Genomic DNA, 27,107 nt, shown 5'->3' with positions numbered 1-27,107 from the left:
AGCATTTACCATTGTTGGTATGAATGAATCGAGTGCTGTTCGTGCATCTAGAAAGTTGATGACAAAACATCTTTGTTCTATGTCAGTAACTGTGAAATCTAAGCATTTTTGGAGAGAGGAGACAGAATTTAAACTTCAGTTATCCTGTCTGAACATGAAGAGGCTGAGAGATTAACTCAAGTTTTGAAATCCAGTCCTGTGACATGGATGCAGTATAAATGCACATCTCTTAGGGAGGATAAGAGGTTATAGAGTCACCATTATAGATTGCTAGTCTGCCTGTGCTGAAATCACGTGAGAATCTGAGCTGTTCTTCCTCACAAGGTGCTCTGTAAATTACTATGCACCAGCTGGCGATGCGCCACATGCAAATGGATGGGGATCCGCAAAAGGCTATTTCCAGAGTTTTATTCTGGGAACTGCTGCATCACTCAGAGGAGGGGAAGGGTGCTCCTTTTTGAAAGTCATAATATGCAATCCCTTCTGTGTTATTATATAGAGCCTATGTTGGTCCCAGTTAATGTGCTTAGGTGCTTTTTGGATCTCTATTCAAATAATCTGTATAGACAATATTATGAGTCCTACTCCCAAAGTCTTCTCATATGGGAAGTACTGTTAATACCAGAGAAAGGATTGTTCTTTCAATAAAGGATTCACCATGCAATATCTCATGTCTTTTAACTCTGCTATAAGACACATAACTGTGTAAGTATATAACTTTGTTTTTGTAGTAGAAAACTGCTGTGGTATTGTCAAACAGAATCTGATCATCATATTTCCAGCAAAATATAACAAAATATGGACAAGGAGCTTGGCAATTCATGAAAGTGAAAGTTTTATACAATCAAATGTCTCATCCCTGGCTTACACTTCATATTTTGTGTAAAGTGTGATATTATTATCAAAATTAACTCTATTTCTTGTCAAAGACATGTATTTTCTCACTATATTTTTAATTTATGTTTATTACTAGCTTATTTCAGTAATAGAACCACTTTTTATTACATTTTAGTTATGAGAGTAGAATAAATAGTACCTAGTGAGCTCAGCTTTGTTTCTTTATGTGCAGTGGCAGCAGGGCCCGGGCGGGAGAGGCAGCCTCAGGCTTGCCCGTTGTGGCCCGGCTCTGCCCATCCTCCTCCGGCCCCTTAGGTTTCCATGCTGTGGTGTGACCCTCTCTTGCAGTACCTGTCTCTTAAGCGTAGCGAGCAGCCCCGTTTTCTGAGCCTGAGGAGCATCTTAGCTTTTGCTCCTTTCTCAGACCTCTGGGACCCTGAAGCAGTTCTCAGTTCAGGTCCATTGCAGCCATCAGGTAAAAGACCACCTCGGTGGTTGCAGTCACAGTGTGTAGGCCCAGATCTGTGTGGTGCTTTGACACCTTTGGTACCACTAGGCTATGAATGCTAGGCCAGCAGCTCCTGTGGGATGGCCTCTCCCTGTGAGGTCACCTTACTCCCTCACCCTTTTCTTTGCCTCGTGGCTCCATCCTGTCCTTTGGCAGACTGCAGAGCTGCACATGGCAGGCACGCTTGTAGGAGTGCCCCCGCCCACCGAATGCTCCTTTGTGAGGGAAGGACAGTGCATATTTTATTTAAGTATATTGGATTACTGTGCTTGTTTCAGCTGCATTTTTCTGGTTATACCTTTGCTTTTTTATATTCATACGTGCTTCTCTTCAAAGCCTTGACTCTTCAGGTTGCAGCACAGTTGTTCATCAGACCAAAGGGAGCAGGTGTGTCAGAGTACTCTGATTATGGGGCTTGCAAGACTATATTCCCTCTAAGACAGCCTATTTGACATCTTTGCAAGGACAGTATGAATTCTGACAAAGATTCTACCTGATGTTTCCTTAGATATACTAATTTTTTTTGATCCTTTAACCTTCCTACCCCTTCCTGTTCCTTCCCCCCCTCCCCCCCAATATTTTTTGTTCCATTGGGAAATAGTGAGTGCTGTTATATATGCAAATGTTAAAGCATTCTTAAATAAAAATGTTAGGCAGATTAATTTATTTGACTGATATTTTGGGGGGTACTTTAAAGGCATTCTTCTCAAAAGTATCCAGATAAAACTTACCTGAACTTAGTGAAAATAAATCCCACTAAACTGAAGACATAGTAATCTGTGTCTCCATTCAGCAGTCAAATATTTGAGAATACTCAGAGAAAGTTCTGCTCGGTTTCACAGGAAGATTGGTTCCAAGAGAACTTCAGTGCTAATGATTACAAATATATTTCATGGAGAGCTGCATTGTACAAGAATATCTTATCTGAGGTGAGCTAGATGGCATTTGGCGGGTTTCAGATGATGAGAACCATTCTTTGGATTCAGAAATGCTTACTGCAGAATGTGTTCCTGATTTGAAGCTCTGAAGTGTAGGGAAATTTATGTAATTCCTGTGAAGATACTGTTTTTGTCAAATGACGGTATCTTGAACACATACACAGAATGGTAGTCAGTTAATAAAGACTGAAATTTTATTTTGCAGTTCTATCCAACAATGCTAATCCCATTTTATGGTCAAGGACTGGCTGCTTCAGACTGCCCTTCCTCTTGCAATTTTATCTTTGGACAGGCAGCTGAAGCAACTCTGCAAAATGTAATAATCTAATTTGGATCAAACCATGAAGCTTTCAAGAATAAAGGACAATACAATCTCCTTTCCCCTACCCCTATCAGCACTATTACACTGAATAAACATGTAAGTAATTTGCTAGCCAGAACAGAATATGGAGCACAGATGTAACACCCTGGCATAGATTGTTAGTTCTCAGTGTCAGAGGAGGCAATTTGCCCTGACTCAAATGGCCTGCAAAGATATATCAACTCTAGACATTTGTGAAACAGGTTTTAACTTTAAGTGATGAATACTCAGCTGCCTAATAAATTCCACTTCTGAAAAAATGCAGCTTTCTTGGAGTGATGGAGCAGGTAAATGCTTACTTTAGCAGTGCCTAGATGTAGCTTTGTTAGTTGAGAGACCTGAGATCTTTGCTTTTGAGCATATTACCTTTACCTCTAGCAAAGGGTTGTTTTGGTGTACAAAACATTTCAAATGAAAAATAGATAAGCATATATCTCTATCTGGACTTGTGCAAAGCATTTGGCACTGTCCTGCATGACATTTTTATTTCTAAATTGGAGAGATTTGCGCTTGATGAATGGACCACTCGGTGAATAAGGAATTGGCTGGATGGTCACACTCAAAAGAGTTGTGGTCAACAGCTTGATGTCTGATTGGAGAGCAGTGACAAGTGGCATTCCTCAGGGGTCGGTGTTGGGACCAGCACTAGTTTAACATCTTTACTGGAGACACAGACAGTGGGACTGAGTGCACCCTCTGCAAGTTTGCTGATGACACCAAGCTGTGTGGTGCAGTCGACACGCTGGAGGGAAGGGATGGGCCATCCAGAGGGACCTGGACAGGCTGGAGAGGTGGGCCTGTGCAAACCTCATGAAGTTCAACAAGGCCAAGTGCAAGGTCCTGCACATGGGTCAGGGTAATCCCAAGCACAAATACAGGCTGGGCAAGGAGTGAATTGAGAGCAGCCCTGTGGAGAAGACTTGGGAATGTTCATTGATGAGAAGCTCAACATGAGCCAGCAATGTGCATTTTCAGCCCAGAAAGCCAACCCTATCCTGGGCTGCATCAAGAGAAGTGTGTCCAGCAGGTCAAGGTAGATGATTCTGCCCCTCTGCTCCACTGTCATGGGACCCCACCTGCAGTGCTGTGTTCAGCTCTGGGGCCTCCAGCATAAGAAAGACATGGGCCTGCTCAAGCAGGTCCAGAGGAGGCCACAAAGTTGATTAGAGGCTAGAGCACTTCTTTTATGAAGACAGGCTGAGAGAGTTGTGTTTGTTCAGCCTAGAGAAGAGGAGACTCTGGGGAGACCTTATATCAGCCTTCCAGTACCTAAAGGGAGCCTACAGGAAGGATGGGGAGGGACTTTTCACAGGGCATAGTGATATGCCCTTAGTGATCTACATGGCTTTAAATTGAAAGATTTAGATTAGATGTAAGGAAGAAGTTCTTCACTGTGAGGGTGGTGAGGCACTGGAACAGGTTGCCCAGAGAAGTTGTGGCTGCCCCCTCCCTGGCAGTGCTCAAGGCCAGGTTGGACGGGGCTGTGAGCAACCTGGTCTGGTGGAAGGTGACTCTGCCCATGGCAGGGGGGTTGGAACTAGATGGTCTTTAGGGTCCCTTCCAACCCAAACCATTCTGTGATTCTACAGATGTCAGAAAAGTACTGGAGGTTATGCTACCATATACATGGAAATATAAGGGAGGATGAATGAATGAGTAGGATATCAAGAGACGTGGGGGTGATGTATCATTATTTATTCAGTGATCATTACAAGAAAAGTAAGCAAAAGACCATGAAGTAGTCTGTAGAGTTGTTGATATCCACCTCTTATTTACTAAGCAGAAACTAGATCTTGGCCTTCTTCCTGTTGATGGCAACTGTCTTCTCTTAACAATAATGGTTCCTACGAGTAAAGAGGGCACTGTCTCAGAAGGCCTTGATCCATGTTGCAGCTGCTAGCTGAATAAATTTGGTATCTGAAATTTCACAGATTATGTAACGCATTATGCAAGCATGAACAGAATAGAAATAATCCAAAGTGATTTAAAAGATTAGAAAAATGAGACCATGTGAGAAAATAAGAATAGGGAAAAAACGTGCAAATACAGCTAAGACAAAGTATGTTAAACATTCATATCTAATGGAAGAGACAGACCAGAGGAGAATGGTTCCAAAAGATGATTATATGCTCACTGTGTGTAGTGCACAGTAAAAATGAACACACTTGCAGTCGCCTCTGGCAGTAAATCTGGCCACAGTAAATCCAGGCCTCCCATAAAGACAGAGGAAATTACATGGCATGCTTACTAAAGCTGGTGAAACAATAAAATATTGGAAGCTCTCATTGCTGGAAAGATGCTGGTAATTTGGAGGGAATTTGTAGAAAACTGGCAAGAAGTGGATTGCTGGAGATATATATACTAGTTTAGAAAGAGGGATCAGAAGATTTAAATGTGTGTTACTTGGCAGTAATGTCCACTTTCAGATATTTTAATAATATGACTACCAAGGGAGGGAATAATTTGGAATTGCTTTCAACATTCAGGGATAGAGTTATCATAATAATATTAAATCTTCTGCAGCTTTGATCCTGGAAATGGATCTCTGAGGCACATAAAAGCCTCTCCCACCAAAACCACCTTGAAAACTATAAACACAAAACCACTAAGTTCTTCAGTGGAAAATATCATTGTTTGAATGAAAATTATTTTGAAATGGAAAATAATTTTCATTTGGTTTTGGACTATTGCTCTTTTTTATTTGATTTGTAAAATGATAAAGATACATCTCTATCCAACTCTAGGTGCCTTTAAGCATTTTAAAATCACAGCAAATTTTAATAAATTAACACAAGTTCTGTTTGCTGGTCACCACTTTTAACAAATACTAGCACTATTTTTTCTGTTGAGTACTACATTAACATAATTTCTGAACTCACACTTTAATTTTGTCCCTAACTAACACCCAAAGAAAGGTGGATACTTTGCAGAGTGTACCAGTGGTTGAGGTTTGTTGTGCTAAAGAGTGAAGTGCTGAGCTAAGGAGCCTGTGTAATGTATAAGCAATTTTTTCTCCTGAATTGAAAAGCTCATGCTGTGTACTTCTGCTTATGTCAGCTGTAGCACATAGAAAAGCAAAAGAGACAACACTTCAGAAAAAAATTAAACTGAAATCATTTGGGGCTTCAATGATAAAAACAATACCCTGAATACTTCCCAGAACCCCAGGCAAGTGGTGCAGCTCGGCACTGACTGCTGTAAATGTAGTTTTCCTTAATACTCAGATTATCAGTGCTGCTCTAAATTCTCAGTTTATAAATAGAAAATTGATAGTATCCTGTTCATTGGATTAAAATAGAATAGGACATAACAAAGTCCCCTCCGGAATAAAAGTTTTTATTTATTTTTCCAAGCATTAATTTCAGAAGAAGAGCACTTCACTTCTATTGCTACCTGGGTACCCAGGAAAAGGCATTGCTCCAACCAAGGTTATGGTTTCTTGTTCAAAAAGATGCTTAAGATGGTGCCTAATTTTAAGCCCTACTCCAGCTGAAAAAACTCAGCCTGCTTCCTTAAAATGTAGCCATGTGCTTATTAACTTAATCAAATAAAGGCTCTGAATTGCAAATCTAACTCTCCAATAGGAGCTGCATTCCTTCAAAGCAAATGTCTTTGCTGACTTTTTGGTGGTTTTCTCACTTTATCAAAAATTAGAAAGCCCTGTTCAGACAGGATTGGAATAGGATTTGTATGAAATGTCCTGTGGGAAATACAGCTGTGATGTATTTGCACTTAAAGAAAAAAACCCCAACCTATAAGTATCTTATCTTTATGACTTGCAGTAATTTCATCATTCCTAACAAAATGCAACAATCTTCATGAGGCTGTTGCCCATTTTCTGTTTAGTGACCTTATCCTGACATGCATATAGACCCATGGCCCTTCCTTTCTGAATATTATAGAGCCTTGAGATTTTCTGATACTGCTCCATGCTTTGCCTTACTTTGGTCATTATTTTTCATGTCTTTATGTAAACTTCAGAAATTTTACACCATATTTAAGTTTATCTACCTGCCTTCCCCCTATTTCTTGCTGCTGTCTGCAAATAAGATTATCATCCTCTACAAAAAACTCTTCAGTTCAGTTATATAATTTGCGATCAAGAACTGACCTCTGCAAGGCCCACCTCAGCATCTCTTCTTAGAAGTCAGTTTGTAATTCTGTGTTCACAAATTTTAGACTTCTATAGCTACCTTGAAAGCTTTGGTTATAAACCTCCTTTCTATAGTTTCCTTCAAAGGCTATCACATGAAAATGTAGAAGGTGTCTTGCAGAATATGTGTCTATGCGCACAGTGTTTCCCTTGTCTGTAAACTGTCAATAAACTGACACAAGCATTGTGCAATTAAGCACTCATATCTGAAGATAGTCTAAAAATTAATAATTTTCCACTGCATTAATATGTACATGCTGCACATATTATATATTTAACTCAGGTTTAATGGGATACTTGAAAATCTATATTTAACAGGGAAACAGGAATATAGCACATTTACTTCAGAGAAACCTTAACTTTTGGGATTCCTTGATTGCTGAGTGCTTGATTTAAAGGCTGTAGCTTGCATCTTTATTAGTATAATTTGGCTATTATTTTAAAAGAAATAATAGTGATGGATGCTTAGGAATGTTTAGAGTTCTTCAGCTGTGCTATGTATAAGCTTTTCACAGTTAGCTGGGAGCCAAGTTCTTTTCCAAACATACAGTCTTCCTAGCCTTTTCTGTGGAACTGTTAAGTTGCTCAAATTTAAATTTACCTCCTGCTTCAGTAGTTTAGCTTATAAATTTCTATACCCCAGTAGTTGGACAGTTACCGTCTAATAGGCCACATCTGTCATTATTGGTCCGATCAATCATTCAGTATCTAGCAGGCTCCTCCATTGACTTCAGGAACCAGATCCAGATCTGCTTTAGATGTAAGATTCATAGACTGATAGTTGAAATTAGGGACCTATATTATGTAGTTGAGTTGAACCTCTCAAAATAGCCTTAAGGAGTTAATATATCCATGTTACAATGTAAGATAGGCACCTAAGTCCTTTAAGCTCCTCTGGATATATCAGTCTGTGTTCACAGCACCTGCAGTATTCTTCAGCTTCTACATCTGTACGAGTAAATACATAATGCCCTTTTTGGATATAAAGTAACTATAAAGTTATTTGAATGATCTCCATTGTATTATAGTAAACCGGCAAAACAAAAGAGCACACTCATCTTTACACTGTCAGTATTTTTCTAATGCAGAAGAGGCATTTGTTAATAGGGAATATGGAGTCTTTGACATTTTGGGTCCCAATCCTTCAGTGAAGCTAGGCATGCACCTGCTTACTTTGTGCACAAATCATTCTAATGAATTCTAAAGGACTATTCATGTGCATAAAGCTAAGCCTGTGTGTAAAAGCCTTTGGAAGACTGGGCCTAGGTTGTAAGTTTGATAATGACCTGAGGCTGATTCAACAGAGAACAAGCACTCCTTTTTAAATGTTGCAAAGTGTAACTCCAGCTCAGCTGCACAGGTATGAGCAATGCTAAGAAACCTCATAGTACATGGAACTCTCAAAACTGACCAAGAAAAAATTACAAAGGGTATCATAGATATTTTTTCATTTACATTTTATAATATTGTATTTTATCTGAATCATTTTAATTCTTGGCTTCAGATTAATTTCATTATGGCCATGAATTCCAGTTGAATCATTTTATTGCAGGAACTCAGAAAATTTCCTGTTTTAAATTCATATAAATATACATATAAAAACCCAGTGTGAAAGAGTAGATCTGCTTAGAGAATGTTAATTGTGAGAAATCATAGCTGTGCTCTTTGGAACATTTTTGCTTGAAGAGAAAGCAAGATATGAGCACTGTTTCATGAAGAAGTGCACAGATGAGCATTCCATACCTATTTGTCATACCATGCCATATTCTGGTTTCTGCTGCAAGTGCTTTATGCTGCACTGCAGCAATTTATGTTCTCAGAGACAGCACATCATCTGCAGGAGCCTGCCAAAAACATCAGGGCAATTCCAGTGGTTCTGATACATCTCTTGATACTTTTTTCTCAGTACTGCTTCCATGAGTTGCTTCCATCAGGAAATCCCATAGAATTTGTTAATTTTTTTTCCATGTGTTTAGCATTGAACACAGAGGCAGTGCTATTTAAAATCACCATGAAAAATCAATGAGATTACTTAAATGTAAACTGAGTTCCTGCTTGAGGCTATAGATTTTGGAATTTAATATGCTGAGTGTATAAAATGGGCACATTTATGCACAATCACAAAAGAGAAATGTTTTCTTCTACATAAAGCTAACTATTGTCTTATCATGATCTACTCGCTGCTAAAATGATTGCTCTATTAGTGACATTTAGGTAATAATGACTATGAAATGTCACTTGTTTGTTAGGCTCACTAAGAGAAAGTTGGTAAAAAAAAGGGAAAAAGTCCTTGTCCTGCAGCTTAATCAATTTTTAGTCACACTAGACTGGTCCATCAGAAAATTCCAGTTTCTTCAGTTAAAGAATGAATTTAATAACATCAGATGGGTGAAGAAGTGAGCAGATTAGGCATGGAAAAAACCATACCAAATCTGACATGGGTGATGGTGATAGTCCTGGGACCACTACTGCTGGCTTTGTTCTAGTTGTCCTTGGGGATATGACAGATCTTTTGCTTGGTTTGATGCAGGAAAAAGAATGAAGGTACTTCATATAAAGCATGGTGCTCCTTTACTAACCTTTTTAATTATTTAAACTAAGATTATGGAGTTGGAGAGTATTTTGCTGTTTTATAATTTAGCAGTTAAGGCTGAGGTTTCCTTTATGTTCTTTCTGGTTTTATGCAGGCAGCCCAGAAGATGGACATTTGACAGGCCACAATAGACTGCTCCTTTCCCAGGTATCTCCTGCTTGTTTCCTTTATCTGTGAATAGGAAATGGCTTAAAGGCACCTGTGTTATGAAGGTCCCAGGGGCAGCTGCCTGACTAGTGAATGCCTGATTATGTGTTAACATGCTTTGTCAGATATTGGCAGAATCTGTTCTCTTCTTTTGCCTTTTCAGCAAGGGTACCATTGACAGACTGGCTACCCATTTATAGAAATGTTGTCCATCAAACTGTGAGGAAGGACAATGGTGTTTTTCTGTGGCCAGTGACTGTGGGAAACTTTTCTTTGGCTATTCAGGCAATTTTTGTAGCTTGCTCTGAAGAGGAGAGACTGATGAGTGCAAAAAGTACAATTAAGCAAAGCCAGACTTCAATTGAGGCTGTAGTGTAGTCTGCTGTTCTCATTTTTTTATTTGGAAAAAAATCTATGGGTTTTCACGTTGCTGTGTGGCATTCAGCGGGGGGCTATTACAATCCTAAATTTTTTTTCTAGACCACCTAATTCTAAGTAAAAATTAAATGTAATGAGAGCCACTTGGAGTTCTGAATATTTTAAAGCATAATTCCCACAGAAGGGATTCGACCTAAACTGCGGAGAGCATCAGTTGGCTAATTATAGCTGCATTTTATATTACAGCAGGTGTCAGATGCAGTCATCTCAATAAAGTCCACATAATACTCTGGAAAATAACAAAAGCTTTTCTTTGAATGTGGGTACTAATTTCTGCTAGGTGTCATATGAGCTCTGATACTTCTTATTGGCATTAACAAGAGCACTGCAGCACTCAAACATGCTTTTTGCTTAGGATGAATTGATACTGTAAAGCACTTACTAGTCAGCCTTGGCAGATGTAAGTAGCTAATACTAGTGTTGCAGAGGTTGGTATATAATGCAGAGTCTTATGTAAATACTTTTAGATGATGGGCTGGTTTTGAGAATGAGTGTGAGCCGTGCACCAACTTACTTAATGAAAGCTAAATAGACAACAGCAGGATGACTACATTTCCTTTAGCTCCTACCTTATTTTAAGTCCTCTGCAAGTAAAGGGCAGATGGGAAGGCAGTAAACTAGGTGAATGAAAACATTAAACTTAATAAGGACTTCATGCTTTCATACCATTTTCCCAATTCAGTGGAAGCAGCAGGTTTGAGTTACTGAAGTGATGGGTGAGAAAGGTCTCTCCTAAGCCTTGAAACTGAGTTTCCTTAAAGACTGTATCTTCAGAACAGCCTGTGTGTGATGAAACTACAATCTATAGGCATTTGATGGTCACCTGACTTTTTAATTAAAAGATGTGATTCTATGATTCCAAGAGGAATGTGTTTTAAAATATTCATGAATCAGTAAAATAAACACTGAAGTGGGTAGCTTGTACAGAAGCTGTTGAATACAAGGAATTGTGATGACATTGAAGTGGAATTGCAGGCACAATGGGGAGGGTGAAAAGCACAGGCAGCAATGCCTTGTCGAGCTGATTGTGCTTGGCCTAACATGCAACCGAGGCACTTCCCAAGCTTGCCAGGTACCCTGAGAAGCAGTAAGATAGGAGAAGCCTTAGCACAAAATGTCAGGGTCAGGTCATAGGAGGCTTGCTGCTTCTCCTGAAGGGGATAGGACGTGTCTGGCCCAAGCATGGTTGAGAAGAAGGGCTTCAACAAAGAATAGTGACAAATGTTAAGCTAAGCACGCAGGAGGAACAAGCATGTACCATGTACTAGCAAAACAAAGGAAAGTCGACTGATGACCCAATATCTCAGTCTTCTGTAAGAGCAACAAGCCACTTAATGATCTACTGTCTAGTGCTATATACCTCTCCCCCATATCATCACCCCTGAGAAAAGGAACTCCCAAACACCAGGCTGCCTTTGTCTCTGGAATAGAAGCCCATGGAGAATTGCAGAGGTTATAGAAATAATAAATAAAATAATATAATAAATAATTTATTTTTAAAATGTAATAAACAGTCAGCTGAACAAAACTGAACCACAAGTTCCAGCATGTTACCTTAGCAACTCTGTAAGAAAAAACAATCACAGGTTATGAAATATCATTTAATATTCTGTGGAGCTGCAGAATAGTTTAACATACTGAAGTTTTACATACTGAATATACTAACATGTGGGAAGAGCCTGGTTTTGCCCTGAAGACTAGATGCAATAAGTAATTTGTAAAAGGCAAGTGAAAGTAAATTAGAGAAATATATTCATATTAAAAATACATGTATTTATGGACTAACAGACACATACTGTTTAAAAAGGTTTCCGAATACAATAATGAAGATATATAATCCATATAGCCTCTAAACCTGGCCAAAACTGGATACGGAAACCAAACAGAGGTACAGAGAAGAAAATGGAGGGAGAAGTAATTCCTTGGCTAATCTGTGCCTGGCATCTGAGGAGCAGAGGGCTGTCTATGAGAGAACTGCTTTAGCTCTCACATATGAGGTTACCTCTAAGGAAAAGACATATGAAAAGGCCTGAGTACAAAAGCCCAATTATAAAAGCTGAAAGCATGATTGCCATTGAACAAATGAATTTATTAATTTACACCATTTATTCCACATAGCACCATTCTGAAACCTTTTAATACTGGGAGCAACCCAGTGTAACTTGGAAAGCTCTGAGGAGTTCTGGGAAAGGTTGGAAAGATAAACAAGGTGTAGAGTTAACTGCAGGAACTTTCAACCTAGTTGTTCTTTGGTTGTCTCCCTTTTAGCTCAAAATGCATGAGGAGGCCACCACTGTACTACATTGATTTTGCATTACTGCCTTCCCCTATCTTAAATTTCTGGTGTTGGGATGAGCTCCTGTGCATGTGATACAGAGCTGGGTATTAAAGAATAAAACCTCCTGCTGATAGACATTCTTTTTTGCTTTTTCTTTCTAGAGGGAGAAGATAAGGGGCAGTTATCAGCAAGTAGAGATGCTGATGTAAAAAGTAACTACCAATAGTGTCACTCAGAATTTATTACCCTCTGCAGATTACAAAAACCTAATGGCTTCTCCTTGTGATGTCTCTGAAGGATTCTTTGCAAGCAGGCATCTGACAGACAGTTCCTATGGTAATGACTATTACTGTCCTATATATAACATGAGTTTTATGTGTGTGTAATTCTCCTCGATTATTCGAAAAAACTGAATGAGTCTAGGATAATTTTGTGTATCACCTACTGTGAAAATTGCTTTGATGGCAAGCAAAATCAACTACTCTGTGACCTACACTTCTTGATATTAGAGGTTATATGAAACTTACTGCACTCTTCTTTCTCCACAGTTATTGCTACTTCTTCCCCTCCATTTTTACTCTAAGATTACAGGGATGTGATTGCACAATACAGGCAGCACAGATGGCAGCTGAAGGTCTGTATCTGCCAGGTGTCTGCATAACAGCTGAGTCAGTGTATGCAGCTGAGCACAGTTCACTTTCTGACATAGATGTTCAGCGCCATTTCTCTGAATCACGGCCTTGCATAACCTTTGGGAGTACCTCTGGCAAATTTTAGACTACACTCAAGTACACAGTACTTTGGCAGTAAGAAGTCAGAGGAAGTCTTGTTTTGAATTCTTTGTAAGTGCTCAGAAGACAAAAATATTTCCTGCATTAGCTACTGTGGATGTAAAGGATGGACTTAATAATGTAAAACGCTCGGATGGTATAGGCCCTATATAAATAATATATAAATAAACAATCACCTATACTCAAAGAATGTTTGTGGGAGATCTGCTCAGGTTTGCTGACAGACTCCAGCAGAAAGAGGAAGACAAATCTTTAGAGCCAAGGAGGAAGTCATGTAGTCCTATGATAACTAGGAGAGAAGAACTGGTTCTTGTCATTTTGGAGAGCAGAATGATGACATTCTGAGCTCTGTGGAATTGCCTTCCTCTTGATAGGGCTCAGATACATCCAACAGCTCCTTTCTGATAGCTGAGGTTCACAGATCAGGTGTCATGGGGAAGAAGTGGTGTGATGCAATATGTGCACCGTCCTGTGATGGTAGCACAGTGAGATGCCCTTTTCGGTAGATACTGCAGTTATATGCCAGGAGGCAGTGCAGATATAAGCTCTTCCAGCCTAATGCTGTTGGTCCCCATGTGTGAACAGATGCAAGAGGTGGGACACTGGGAACCTTGACTGAAGAGGGAGAAGAAATCCGAGGAAGAAAGAAGCCAGGTGATGGCTTACATAAGAAGTAGTTTGGGAAAGAAGAGGAGGTTTGCACCTTATAGGTACAAGAATTTCAAATAGCTTAAGGAAAAAAGGAAGGTAAGAAATGTGAGAGGGAGTTCTGGGCATGATGCCTACTGTGACTGGCACGTTAAGGGACAAGAAATGGAGCCAAAGCCTTATGTCTGAGAAGGCTTTGTACTTCTCCAGTAGTTTTATAGGCAACATTATTTCATTGTCTGCATGAAACATTAGAGCTGATTACAGTGCTGTAGATCCAGACTGGGGAGATTTGGGGAGGAATGTTGTTCCCTTGAGTAGCTTCACAAAATCAGTATACAGAAAGGGGTGGGGACTGGGAATAGAAAAACACATGGGAAAGAACTGAAAATTCCTAGAGAGTTCCATAGACCATCATAGATGTCAGGAAGGCTGTTTGTGCACAGAAGAATGACAAAAGTCCCAGGGGTGCCAGCAGTGCTGTACACTGTTTGAAATGATTTTGTAATGAGATATGGGGATGAGTTCATCCATTACCAGCGCTGCAAAGAACTGAGCTATGGAAGCTAATGGTGGAAAATTTCATTCCTAGATCCAAACCTATGAGACTGAAACAATGGTGGTTGATGCTGCATGTGAAAGATCTTTGAGAGCTCACTTATTTTCTTTCGTTAAAAGGGAAAATAAAAAGATTTTCATAAAAATTAAGAGTTGGTGGACAGTTTCATTTTACTTCGGCTGTGGCATGAAAGACCATGAAATATCATCATCTGGCCTTTCATTAAACCACACTATATTTAAACATATTTCAAGGAAAGTGAAGTTTGGAGTATTAAAAATGTATACAAAGATTTTGCAGGTAATGTGTATATGTGAAGGTTCAAGCAATCACCCAAGGCCAGAGTACTTGAAGAAGTGAGGGACTTTAAATTACTATGATCTTAAAAATAATTACTGTAATACTTTGGAGAATACATTTGTCATAACAAATATAGAACATATTTTCTAATTTCTATTATGGTTATCAAGGTCATTCAGTGACAGAATGCAAAATCTTTTATTTTTCTCATTCAGATACTGTCAGGCGCATAAATTCTATAGCTAATGTAGAAAGGCATTTAACAACTGGAATTCATTAATGAAGAAATTAAGTCATTGCCCAATATAACACAATAATTTTTATCTTGTGAACAGTTTAACAATATGCAGACTTAGGCTGGCTTTATTCCACTGATACATGCCATTTCCAAAAGTGTGTTGCCTATATATTAAACACAGTGCACACACAAGTACCCTAGCATTCCTTGAAAATGAATTTCAAATCCGCGTTTATTGTAAGTGCTTTGGGGCAAGAACTATCTTTTGTTATTAAACAATGCAAATGGGATCTTGGCCCATAATTGGGACTCCTAAGCACTGTGAATTCTTTCACCAATGTCTCACATTCTCTTTCTCTCTCTCTTTGTCCCTCTGCAGATTATGCCAGTGTTTACAAAGGTTAGGATCCCTTGCATCCTCATCAGTTTTTACATTTGTCCAAGAATCAGATTCAGTTTAGCCTAGCATTCTTCACAAAGATAAAAGGGTGACAGATCCTGACACATTTGTGCTTTTGAAAAGTAGAAAAGCTGATTTCATGCATAAACTCTATCCTAAAGCTGTCTCCAAGGTGAAATTGTATCAATCTTGGGATAAAAAGTGGAAGGAGACAGATATTTAAACTACATACAGTGATGTGCTTGAGCACTTTCTTATACTATAACCAGAAGATCCTGTAATAGCTTTATTATCTAGTTTTTAACTACTGAAACTTTGCTTTAAATCTTATTTCTTTGTGATCAAAAGACACCTAAAACAAAACATTTGTGTCTGAGGTGATAGCCAATCTTCACATGTCTGGGCTTCTATCAGTATTATTTAAAACTATAATACAGGGCAAGAAGATATATTACTGAATGCTTGCTTTACACTTTCATTACTTGGACAAACATATACACGAGTCATGCATTAATCACTGAATTACTAGACTTCAATGGTCAATTTATACATGACAGCTCAGTATGTTCTATCATAAATAAACAAATTTACTAAAGTACTGATAATTCTTTGTAATTTTATTCAGTGATAGTGATCTAGTCAAACTAGAAAGAAATGTGAAGTTATTAAAGACATACAAAGAGCCAGAATGGGTGAAACTGCCAAATCAGAAGTTTCTTTCTAAGGTCTGATACTTTAGTCTGTAGTTAAAATGAGCTTTGCCACTGAAAGAGCATTGTAACCATAATACTTCTTCCCCAAACAGGAGTGGTGTAGCAACAACTATTCAGTCACAGGTTCTTAGGTTGTTTGTATAGTATAAAGCCAGTAGAAACCATTGCAATTCTCTAGCTGGACCTCCCACATAACATAGATCTAAGAATTTCCTGGAATGAATTACTTCTGGAATTAGAGTGTATGTTTGACAAAACATGCTCTACTTGATTATAACATTCCCAGAGAGAAAAACATTACCAAAATTCTGAGTATGATGTTTCAATTATTATCATAACAATGAAAAAAATGGGACCTTTAGTCTAAATTTATGTAGCGTTTATTTTCAGACATTGATTTGCCCAAACTGAAGGCATTGATCAAACTTCATTTTTCTTTAGTAAAAACATTACAGAACTTGGACAAATCACTCTTTAACTTCCTTTCTGGGCTTCTCTACAGACAGAACTTAGTGTGCAGAAAGCATATGAATTCACAGCGCTTCAGCTAGTCAGCTCTAGTTTGTCAGGCACACCCATGTGATGAATGCTAAGTAGCTAAGACACAAACGACCTTACCTTAAAGACAATTTTAATGAAACTTAAGTGAGATTTTTATATTTCACTTTGAAATGAAACAAACTGCCTCTAAAAAAGATTGAATCAGCAGCAAGGAAAAAAAGTGACGTACACCCTCTCCCTTTACTCAGTGTTCCTGTACTTGTGCATGCAGGTCACATGAAGCCACAGTTATCATTGGCATGTATTCATTGGGCCAGGCTAAACCTTATATTCTCAGAAGTATTCCTGACCTGACCAGGTGGAAGTATAAAGGTACTGAGAACTATATAATTTGCATTAGAGTCTGCATTGCACATAGGCTGTAGCTGTAGTTACGATTGTTCCTAAAGCTCATATATTGGCTTTAAATTAATTAGCGGGGATAAAAAAAGTTTTCAGGGAAGGAAAACAGTTGATGCCAAAATCTTTTCCAACAAGAATTTCATTATTAATAGCAAGACATCAAAGGAAGCCTCACCTTCAAGGAAATCACATTTAGAGGCTGGAAAAGGGTTAAAGAGATATAGGTACAGCAGAATGTCAAGGGAATCTTGCTATTATTTTATCTTGTAGGACATGTTACACAGTGTTAGTAGCCTGGATGTGGACTTGGATGGTAAAACCACTGACAGGCATGTCACTGCATTTAATTGCAAGATGGTGAGTACAGCTCACAGTCCCACTTTGAAATGCAGTATTCTCCTAAAGAATAGACAGAGGTGATAGGGACCCCCTACAAAGAAGAAGACACCTAAAAAGATCCAACAAGTCATTTTTTTTAAATATTGGTTTGGACAGCTGGTGTTACCAGCATGATCATGGTATTTCAGAAATCTATCCAAAGCAACTCTGAAATGGACCAGATGTGGGCAGTGTGTCACTGAGTCCCTGCTGAGCTAGTTACACAGTTCCTGAGAAGGGCATTCTTAAGGTAGAAAATACATGAACATGATTTTGAAGCATTTAATTACAATTATGTCAGTAGCTTGATGTAACTTGATCCGAATTCAGGGCATCCTTCTTAGAAAAGACCTGAAACTGGGAGCCCAAACAGCTGTTACTACTAAAGGTTGAGCTTGAGCACAGTGTTGCAGGGAGAAATCTCATCTGAATTTCTGCCATATCCTCTTAAGTTATTAACAACATCATAGATTTCTGATTCAGTGCTTCCCATTGAGAGAATTCCTGTCATTTTCCTTGTTCCTATGACAAAACCAGACCATATAAAAACCATGTTTGCTGGAATCCCATTACCAAACAATGGAGCTTATTTGGTATCTGTTTTCTCCTCAGGCACTTCTGCCTGAGATACCTTTAGGATGATGCAGCCACAGGCCTATCCCCTCAGTTGTAGGGCAGTTCTGAGCAGAAATGTCCTCCCTTTCTGTAGAAGTGGGGTCAGTGAGCATACTGGTGTGCAAGGAGCGTGGGTCAGAGATGTAAATGTTCACATATGTATTGGGGAGCAGGGTCAAGAAACGTAAGCTCATCCTCCCATCAGGGTCCTCTAATCACGTTGGCCAAAGTCAGACTGAGCTGTGCTTTGTCTCTACCTGAGCCTAGACTGTGATATTCCTCACTGTTTCAACAAGAGATGGAAGAAGTCTCTCAGTCAGAAAAGGCAAGGCCTTGTGATGAGGTCTGGTCGTACTGGGCCCTTATAGTTATGCCACTTATTTGGAGACAGAACCTTTGAGTGAGGAGGCCTGAGCCAAAATTTCTGTAATTGCTCTTGAATTAGTATCACAGTCAGGTGATAATACGAATATATCTTCTTGCTTTTTGAAATATAAAATCTAAATATTGATATAGAGCTTCTGTGTAATTATAACTAGTTCTGCCATTTCAATCTAATAAAGTCCCAATTTCACTCTTTGGATTTCTTTTGTTCCCTATCTTTTTAAATGTAGTTTTAAAATTTAACTCTGTGTGGTTTTAATTCTTATTAGTTTACTCTAATTTATCTTCTCTGATGTGTATCCACTACCCTTATCTTTTCTGTTCCTCCATTTGTTTTGTGAAGTATGAATTCACTTACCAGTTATTTTTACAGCTGCTTTCACTTGTCTGTAGGCTGGGTTTGTTTCATAATTAGTCTGCCCTTTATTCCTTGTTATGTTAATGTTTTGAGAGATATCTATTAAAATGTTCTTAAGCAGCTCACAATTACTGATCGTATTTTTTCATTCATGTTCTTCTCACATTTGATTCGATTGATTTCTAGACTGGATTTTATTCCATTCAGACATCAGATTTCCTCATGAACCCTTGTGCCCAGGCAACAGCTAGTGCTTAGTTCTGCAAATGATTCCCCTTTACCTCTCACTGTTCAGGTCCAAGATGGAAACACGGTAGAAGCAACAGTCTGAATGAAAACATTATCACCTAGGATTTCTAGGCAATACACTGATGTTTTCATATGGGAAAGATGAGAATCATGAGAGCTCTTGTAGGGGAGCCCTCTGAGGAGGAGCAAAGGTAGGCCAGTCCTGGCCTTAAACCAAGATTACCATTTCTCCCCCTTCAGTCTTTAAATAAGCAATAACTGTTGATTTTAACATCCCAGTCATCTGAGTTTCCTTTCAGATCTCAGTATTACAAATGAGATTGATTTTAGGCTCATAACTGAGCTATTCCAATTCCCCCCCCGCCCCTTCTTTTGTTTCAGCTGAGCTTCTAGCAGTGGTGCCTTGGCAATTCTGTAATTTCTTCTCTTCATGCTTTTCAATGTCTTGATTAAGTCTGTTCTCTCAACATCTTTATTTTTTGTACTGTGTAAGTGCTCGATTTTTCCCTCTTCTACTCTGTCCTCTAAGTTCAACACCTCCTCTGACTCCTGTAGTTTGTCCACCTGCTATAAGACTGGTTCCTCCTCCACACAGAAGCCACATAAACTGTGCAGCTTCCATCCACCCACATGATAAACTGCTACTGTATCCACCTTGCATTATTTATCTAATAAATCACTTTTTCTTGTATATTTTCTATTGTCTTAGAGTAGGCTTGCAGTGCTCTGTGATAAAGCATAGTATTGCATCAAGCTAATTACCATCTTGTGAGCACTGTGTTGTACTAGTAGTCACAGAATCCATTTCCATTAACTTTGTAATCTCAGGGTATGTTTGAAATGGGAGTATAAATAAGCAGGGTTTACAAGAGTGAGTAGTTGCACGATTTATCCTACAAATAGCTTTTAGCTTCACTTTCCCCTATTTAAACATCCTCTGTCAGTCTTCCCTGCCTTCAGCTGGAAATAGTAGCACTGTTGTAACAGCAGTGATCTAAGAACAGGCAGAGATACAGGGCATGGAGAAGGAGGTATATCAGAACAGCTGATGCAGTTGCAAAGGAGAGGTGAGCTTCTGGGAGCAGTCTTCTCACCAAACTGTTACCCCTGCAGAGCTGTGATCAGGGACTGCCTCAAAGTTTGTCCCCTTTCCCACCTCCACCGGCTTGTCTTATAGAAGGTATTCTCTCTCTGTATGAACTTTGTGTATCCTAAATCACAATGAGATGATGGGGTTTGCTTTAATTAATTGATGAGTTTTGTCTTGACTTCTTTTTTCAGTGAATTGAGTGAACAGTTTTGGATGTCCAAGATCTCTTTGAGACAGAGATCTATCTTGTATTTTTCTTATGCTTTATTTTCAGAGTACTGCCTTTAGCAAATGATTTGAAGAATGTTTGAATTCCCAGATTAAGGCTATATCAACTGTTTAAACTCTTCCTACATATTGTCATCCTTTTAATCCTGTCAGTCCTCCTGTTTTTCCTAGTTAGGATTTCTCTTACCAGACAATCCAAAAAAGTAAGAGGTTGAAAGGTAATGTGAACACATTTATAATATATTAACTATAGCATGCATATCAGTCAGATGTATGCATAGGTCCTGGAAGAAATGAAAAGGCAAATGCTGCTGTGCAAACAAGTTCACTGTTTTGTCATAATATTTCTAGAATTGCAGTCAGCTATAAATCAGTTGGAAGGATTTTTTTCTGTAATAATTTTCAGGATGAAGCTTGATGTCAAGTTTAAATCTCAGACTGCTACTGACATTGGAGAAGAAACAAGAAAGGACTGGAGGAAGAAATAGCAGAGAATTTTTTAGCTAAATCTGTTCGGGTCTATATTATGTATTATCTCATTATGTACTTGGGCCTTGTGGTAGTGATATGTTTAATGTAAATTGATGTAATAATGAACTTTACTGAACAGATTCTATAGTACTCCAAATTTGGTTGATATCTATATATCTCTATCTAAATTTGGTAATTCCACATCATGAAAAATATATTTCTATTGAGTGTGCTGTACAATTGATCTTAGCTACTTTAATGACAGTTTATCTTAGTTAAAAATTTCATGAAAGGTTACCTCTTGCAGTCTTGGGTGTCTCCATCTTTTCATTATAAATTTGGGACTTCTTTAAAATGGGAGTGATTTTTAGAGGTGGAAATACTCAACTGTTTTCTGTAGGGCACATATTTCAAAGGTTTCTTGCTCCCATGTCCAAGCATAGAGACACTAAAAATTGTCAGTTGTGTATGAAAAATCTTGATGATACCACGAAATTTTCTGAACTGAGGCACAACAAATTGTAGAGGGTGGGATCACGAAGCTGGATGGATCAGAAACCTGTAAGTGAAATCTCAGTATTTTGTAAGTGTTGAGAGGGTAAATGTTAAAAAACTGTGTCCTGTAACTATCAGATTAGCTTCCTGGTAAACATGTTGCAGAAATTGCTTCTTTTTTTCATATGAATGATTTTTTGTGTTTGTTTTTGGTTTTTTTTTGTTATCTGGATTCTCAGAGCTTGTTAGAAGGGGCTGAACATGCCATTCTCTGTAAATCATTTAACCACCTGAGTAATTCCACTTACATTAACAATACTGTTTCAGCATCTGCTTAGGGTTATATACATACTTAAGTACTCTGTTGTGATTTAAATAATGTAGTTTTGGATAGCCTGATCTTGTTATTACTATTGTTATTAAATATCTATAAAATGTAAGTACAGACCCTATCATTAATACCCATGTTGCTCTACTCCTATTTGTTTCAGAATAATAAAGTTGTCCTCTTAGAAAAATTATTTACTTTATTCCCTTACCAACATCACAGTACACTATATTAGTCGTTGATTTAAAATTTTCCTGAATGCTTTCTGAAAATGAAAACCAAATGTATGCTATCTATTTGTTCCTCTGATTATGTACAACCCGAAAGAAATTCAGAAGATAGTAAAGCATGACCTTTCATTCCTGAGGCAATATTGGCTATCCTTCATCAAGCTGTGCTTTTCTAAATGGTAACCATTTAATGTCCAAAAATGTTTTTTAAGATTCTCTTCTCCCAAAAGGCATTGAGACTGAATGGTGTATAATTTCCTGAAGTGTTCCCAGAGTCTGTCTTCAATAATGGCATTATGTTGGCCATTTTCCAGCCATCAGGTCTTTTTCTGAATAGAATGAGATTGTAAAATGTCTGCAAAACTTGCAATAATAGCATCCCTACTTTTAAAAAATATATATTGAATATTGGTAACTGTTTATTAGTAGAATACTGTTATTAAATGTCAACATATTATTATACCATATTATAGATGAATTATTAGTTTCCCTTTCTCAAAACTGAATCCACTGTCTATGTTTCATTGAGAAAAGACTCACTTAAGGTATTTACTATAAATCATATTTACATTTTGCACCTGTTTACATATAGTTATTCATAGTAAATGTCCTTAAAATGAGGTGTTGTTTTACAAATAGGAAAAGAGCTAAATCACTTTAATACACTGACTTTTAAACTGAAAGACAGTGCTCACAGAACAGATTTGAAGAGAAAACTAGAAGGAAGTTAAAGACTCTATTTGCTGTTTAATATATAATTAATTTCATTTAAAGTGCTTCAAATCTAAGATAAAAAATAACCAGGAATAAAAAGTAGATGTAAGGCATGTACAACCACACTGTATAAAAAAATGAGTGTTAGAAATGCTTCTAGTACACTTGTAGGTGTCATGAAATAGAGCTCTATGCTCTAGCTACTTAGGGCAAAAGCCAACAGCTTGCTAGCACAGACCCTGAAGTGTCATATTTCTTTTTAACTATGTTAAGTTTAGTAGTAGTAGTACTGTCACTGACATTTCTCCATGCTGGATCATATGCCAGTGCAAGAGTTTAAGCCTAACTGTTCTATGTCCATATCATAAAACAGTGGTTACTGCCCCACAGAACCTACATTTGAAATATTGGAAGTAAAAAAAATCTGGATACTGCAAAAAAGAGGACACAGAATAACAGTTAGATGTCAGTCACTAGCAGTCGCTATGAAACTGCTGTTGAGGGCTTCTCATTAAGTCAATGTTAACTGACTGACCATGTGCATACTCCTGTCTGCTCCAAATGCAAGGTAAAATATGTCACACGAGACTGCTTTCCATGAAAGCAAGGCTATGCGCACATATGGTCAATTACTACAGCTCAGTTGATGCTCTGTACTTTGCTAAGAGGTGGTACTGCAAGATGTCTAAGCCTTGTGTTTTGGTTAGTAATTTTAGTGAGGTTTTTGGTGGTTTGTTCAATATATTGCTCCAGCAGTTCATTTGCAATACAAATTTTTCATTTTAAATAATTCATACTTAATTACAGTAGTTGTCAGTTTATGTGGTCCTTTTCATTCTTGAAATGCTTTAGAAGCATTAATTCCCACAAAGTTTTGAGAAGCAATTAAGTATTAATGTTCCATTTTTACAAACAAAAACCAGAAAATACAGAGGTTGGGCAAACATTTCTGAACATCAACTGTAAAATTAGGCACTGACTAGATAGAGACATGATCTAATTTTCAGAGGCACTGAAGACATTTGCATATTCAGAATGGAAACTTTTGTCCTAGTAGTTAAATTCATAAAGAATCTTGGATACGATAATACTGAACATTACAAGTTTTTAACTACCCAGGATCAAGACATGGGAGGAGTTCATTAACTCAGAATAATGTTCCTAGCAGGTGAGCGTGAAGCTGCCTAAGCTAACACAACGGAAAGACTGATTTCCAGATTCTCACAATTCCAGCTGTATAAATAACCCTTTACAAACTTTCTTCCATGTGGGCTGAAGAACTCTGCATTCTTTCCTGGCAACTGCTTAAGTCATTTTTAGAGGAAAAAAACGATTGAGAGAACTGGGGACTGTGAGTATGATCATAGAACCTATTGCCTCAAGCACTCACAGGACTGGGCAAATTTTACGACTGCTATTTAACAGCTCCAACAACCAATGAAGAATGTGTGTCCCAAGAAGAGTTTTCAGCCAGACAGTGAAGCTGTTGGGAGCTTTGTATTTGACCTTGCTTTTTCTCTCAGCCTGAGGAGATAACTGCACCTAGGGGAAATGCTCTGATCACCAGAGTATGGTACAAAAAGCAGGTCAGTACTTGCCTTTATTTTTAATAAAATAAATGGCTAACACTCAGTTTAACACAAAATCAGTCTCCTAGATACACACTTCACATGCTTTGAGCACAACTACTATTTCAGGTTTCTCAAAAAACATAGGTTGGATGTGTACAGCTTTTCCATATGAACAAGGGAAAATGGGTATGAGGTGGGTGTTCTGCTGTTGAGCATTTGTGAACATGTATGGAAAAGATGTTTAAGTAGTGAGAATCTTAACTGGTAGTATCTATGGCCTATGAAACTAAGTTGCAGCTTTGAAGATTTTTACAAGAGTGGTGTTGAGACTGTTATAAATACATGCCCTAAGGGTATATCTATAACGATAGACATTCAAGGGCTCACCTTGAAGTTATTCTCAAGTATTTTGAGACCCATGAGCCAAAATTTCTTGTCTGCATCATGTATCTACGGGCTGTTTGGAGTAAACCAAAGCCGTTTGCATTGCATTTCTATTTCATGATCACAGAGGTAAGAGTTATCCCAGATTTCCTTGTGGGACACTACTGTAAATCATTTGGCAGCCTTGTCTCTTCTTCAAGGCAAGCTTCCATTTATAAATAATAAAGGAAGGAAGGAGGTACAGAAAGAGTCAGAATTACAATCATAAGAGTTACGATTTCTAACTTCCTCCATCTGTAGCCCAGATCACTGCACCTCACCTCTCCAAAAACCTAGATCAAAATGTAAGAGCAGTGTTGAACTTAGTGTTTAAGAAAGAGCAAATAACAATGAAAGATGAGGAATAACTGATGTGCAAATTGTTAAGAGCCATTTATATACATACTATTAGCAAAGGATTACATGCATCGATGAATCAGCGGTTTTAATCAGATGAAAATACTTTAGAGCACAGTTCCAGTGTGATGAATATGCTAGAGTTGTAGATCACCAGGAAGAAGATTAATATTCTGTGTATAATTATACACATTTCTCCTCAATTCTTTTTTTGAAGACAGACAGCAAATAGGATTTAAAGCAACAGTCATTCACTTCACATGAGCACAAAGAAAATGTACAAGAAAGCATGCAACTGCCTGCCCCCCACCTGCCAGCTTCTAGCATCTCTCTAGAAGACATTTTCTACTTAGTTTCCTGACTACTCCCATCTTGCTCCCCTGAGTCTGGTCTCATGGCCCCACTCAACATTCTTCTTCCATACTTTTTTCAGGCACAGAGAGGCTCCTGGCCTGTGGTGGATTGTGCAGAAGTGCAGTGGGGATAGCTACCCCTTTCTGGCAGAGGTCTTAACTCTGTCCTTGGGATAAGATGTCTTACTGTAGCTGTGTGATGACCCTTGATAATGAAGATTTCTGTGGATCCATTTGTATGAGGCCTGCACTGGATGAACACATTGAATATTTCATTTGTTGTACTTCTGAGAGTATGTCTGAGAATCTTTGATGCTTTCCTCTTTCTTCAGTGGGTAATGCTGTACCCTCTTCTTGTACATAACTACAAACTGTCCATCTTTAGCCTTGCTTGAAGCATCTCTCAGCATTTTCCCTGGCTCTCCTGCATGCTAGCTTGCCAGAAGAGGCAATGGTCTCTGCAAAGATGTAGCTGTTTTCAAATGTGTAGTCTCTTCTATCCAGTTTCCATTTGGAAAGAAGCATGTGAGCCTCCTACTGGCATGAGAAGTTGTGTTGTCCCTATCTCAGCCATTTGACAGCATTAAGATTAAATATCTGTGCTGTGTTGTTTTGCATAGTGGCACAGGATGTCTGAGGTAGAGTGTGAAGTGCAGTTTGGGCCAAGCTCATGTTTTTGTAGGACAGAGTGAACTTGGGCTTCTGTAGACCATCCAGGTATCCATAATACTCTGCAGGTTGGGTGCTCTGGGGTTCCCCACTTGCTATCAGTAGAAAAGCTCAAAATGCACCCTGAGGGATGGTTAGTGGCTAGGCAGTGCAGACAGTGCATGAGGACACTCCCTGGGAATCTGATGCAAGATAACATAGATGTAATTGTTTCTGCATCTGTGGGTCAATGGTCATTAATTTGCATTCATTGACTGCTTGATACTGTCAAAGGTCTACAACATAGCAATCTCAATAATGTAAGAACAGCAGCCAGTCCTATTTCAAAGAACTAATTGGATGACTCATCCTAAACATCAATTAGCACGATCAGGTCCTAAGTGATGATTTTTGAAGCATTATTGTTAATTTTCTTGTTGGATTTTTTATGGCTGTCATCTGTTGCTATCAGACAGTGTTAATGTGATACACAGTGTGCTCTCTTTGTAGGAGCAAAATGAGAAAAACATTTCCGTACTGCACACTGATAGCTACTAATTACCTTTGCTTTGGAGAACTGCATTCTGTGTTGAAGAAGTATTTAAATACATAAAGTGGAAGAAAATCATGTTAAGTAAAATTGAAATAAACTCTACAATTTCTCATAAAAGATGTGGCTTTTTTCGGAGCTGTACAGGTCACTGGACTGTAGTTGTTTACCCCAGTGCATCCTTGCATGTCAGTCATCCAGATGAGGAACTTTTTCAGAGAACAGCCTAACTCCCTCTGATATTAGAGGTACAACAGGAATGGGGTGCACACTGATTCCCAGATCAGAAGCACTCTTTCCTTGCTGTTTGGTGAAGAATATAAATAGGCTAGATCTATGCTGCAACTGTAGTGGGGGATCAAGATAGCTCAGCCACAAAGCATTCCTACTGATGGCAGCATTTTTTTGGAAGGGAAAATTGATCCAAGCTGACAGCTGTGCTGGAATGGCTAGACTGCATCTAAGTCGTTTAAGGCCAGTTCGGATATCTTGCCCCGCACTGCGGCCCAGACATGTCAGTACCTATGCGAAGAAGGCACACTTTAACTAAACAGTTGCTGCAGGACTTTGTTATTGCAGAAGGACATTAAGACAGTTTGGTTTAGAATTTTTAAAAAATAAGGACAAGTATAAATAAAGGAACGTACTCTGAACATGGACAGGGTCTTTTTGCTCTTGCAGTACAACTGGGCTGTAAAATGGCCCCGAAAATAACAGATGAAATATCTTTAGATACCCCAAAACTTCTACACAAGCCACCCTGAGACAAGACAAGCTGCAGATCTTACTGGCCCCCTCTGACAGCACAGAGGGATGGTGACCTGCACAGCACCAGCTACCATGGGAGAGCTCAGCCAGCT

General features: G+C 38.5%; 1 long non-coding RNA gene across 1 annotated transcript; it reads left to right on the top strand.

Moving 5' to 3' along the window:
- The first annotated feature begins 1,078 nt into the window (after nt 1-1,078).
- LOC113480354 lies at nt 1,079-20,600 on the top strand. The gene is made up of 3 exons (XR_003398470.1): nt 1,079-1,312; nt 9,485-9,537; nt 20,514-20,600. It is a non-coding gene; the product is annotated as an uncharacterized LOC113480354 (long non-coding RNA).
- Nucleotides 20,601-27,107: the final 6,507 nt, after the last annotated feature.

The sequence above is a fragment of the Athene cunicularia genome, assembly GCF_003259725.1.
Source record: "Athene cunicularia isolate RWA chromosome 5 unlocalized genomic scaffold, athCun1 chr5_part1, whole genome shotgun sequence".
NCBI classification, from domain to species: domain Eukaryota; kingdom Metazoa; phylum Chordata; class Aves; order Strigiformes; family Strigidae; genus Athene; species Athene cunicularia.
Note: the sequence above shows the minus strand (reverse complement) of the source record. Positions and strands in the feature narration are given on the sequence as shown.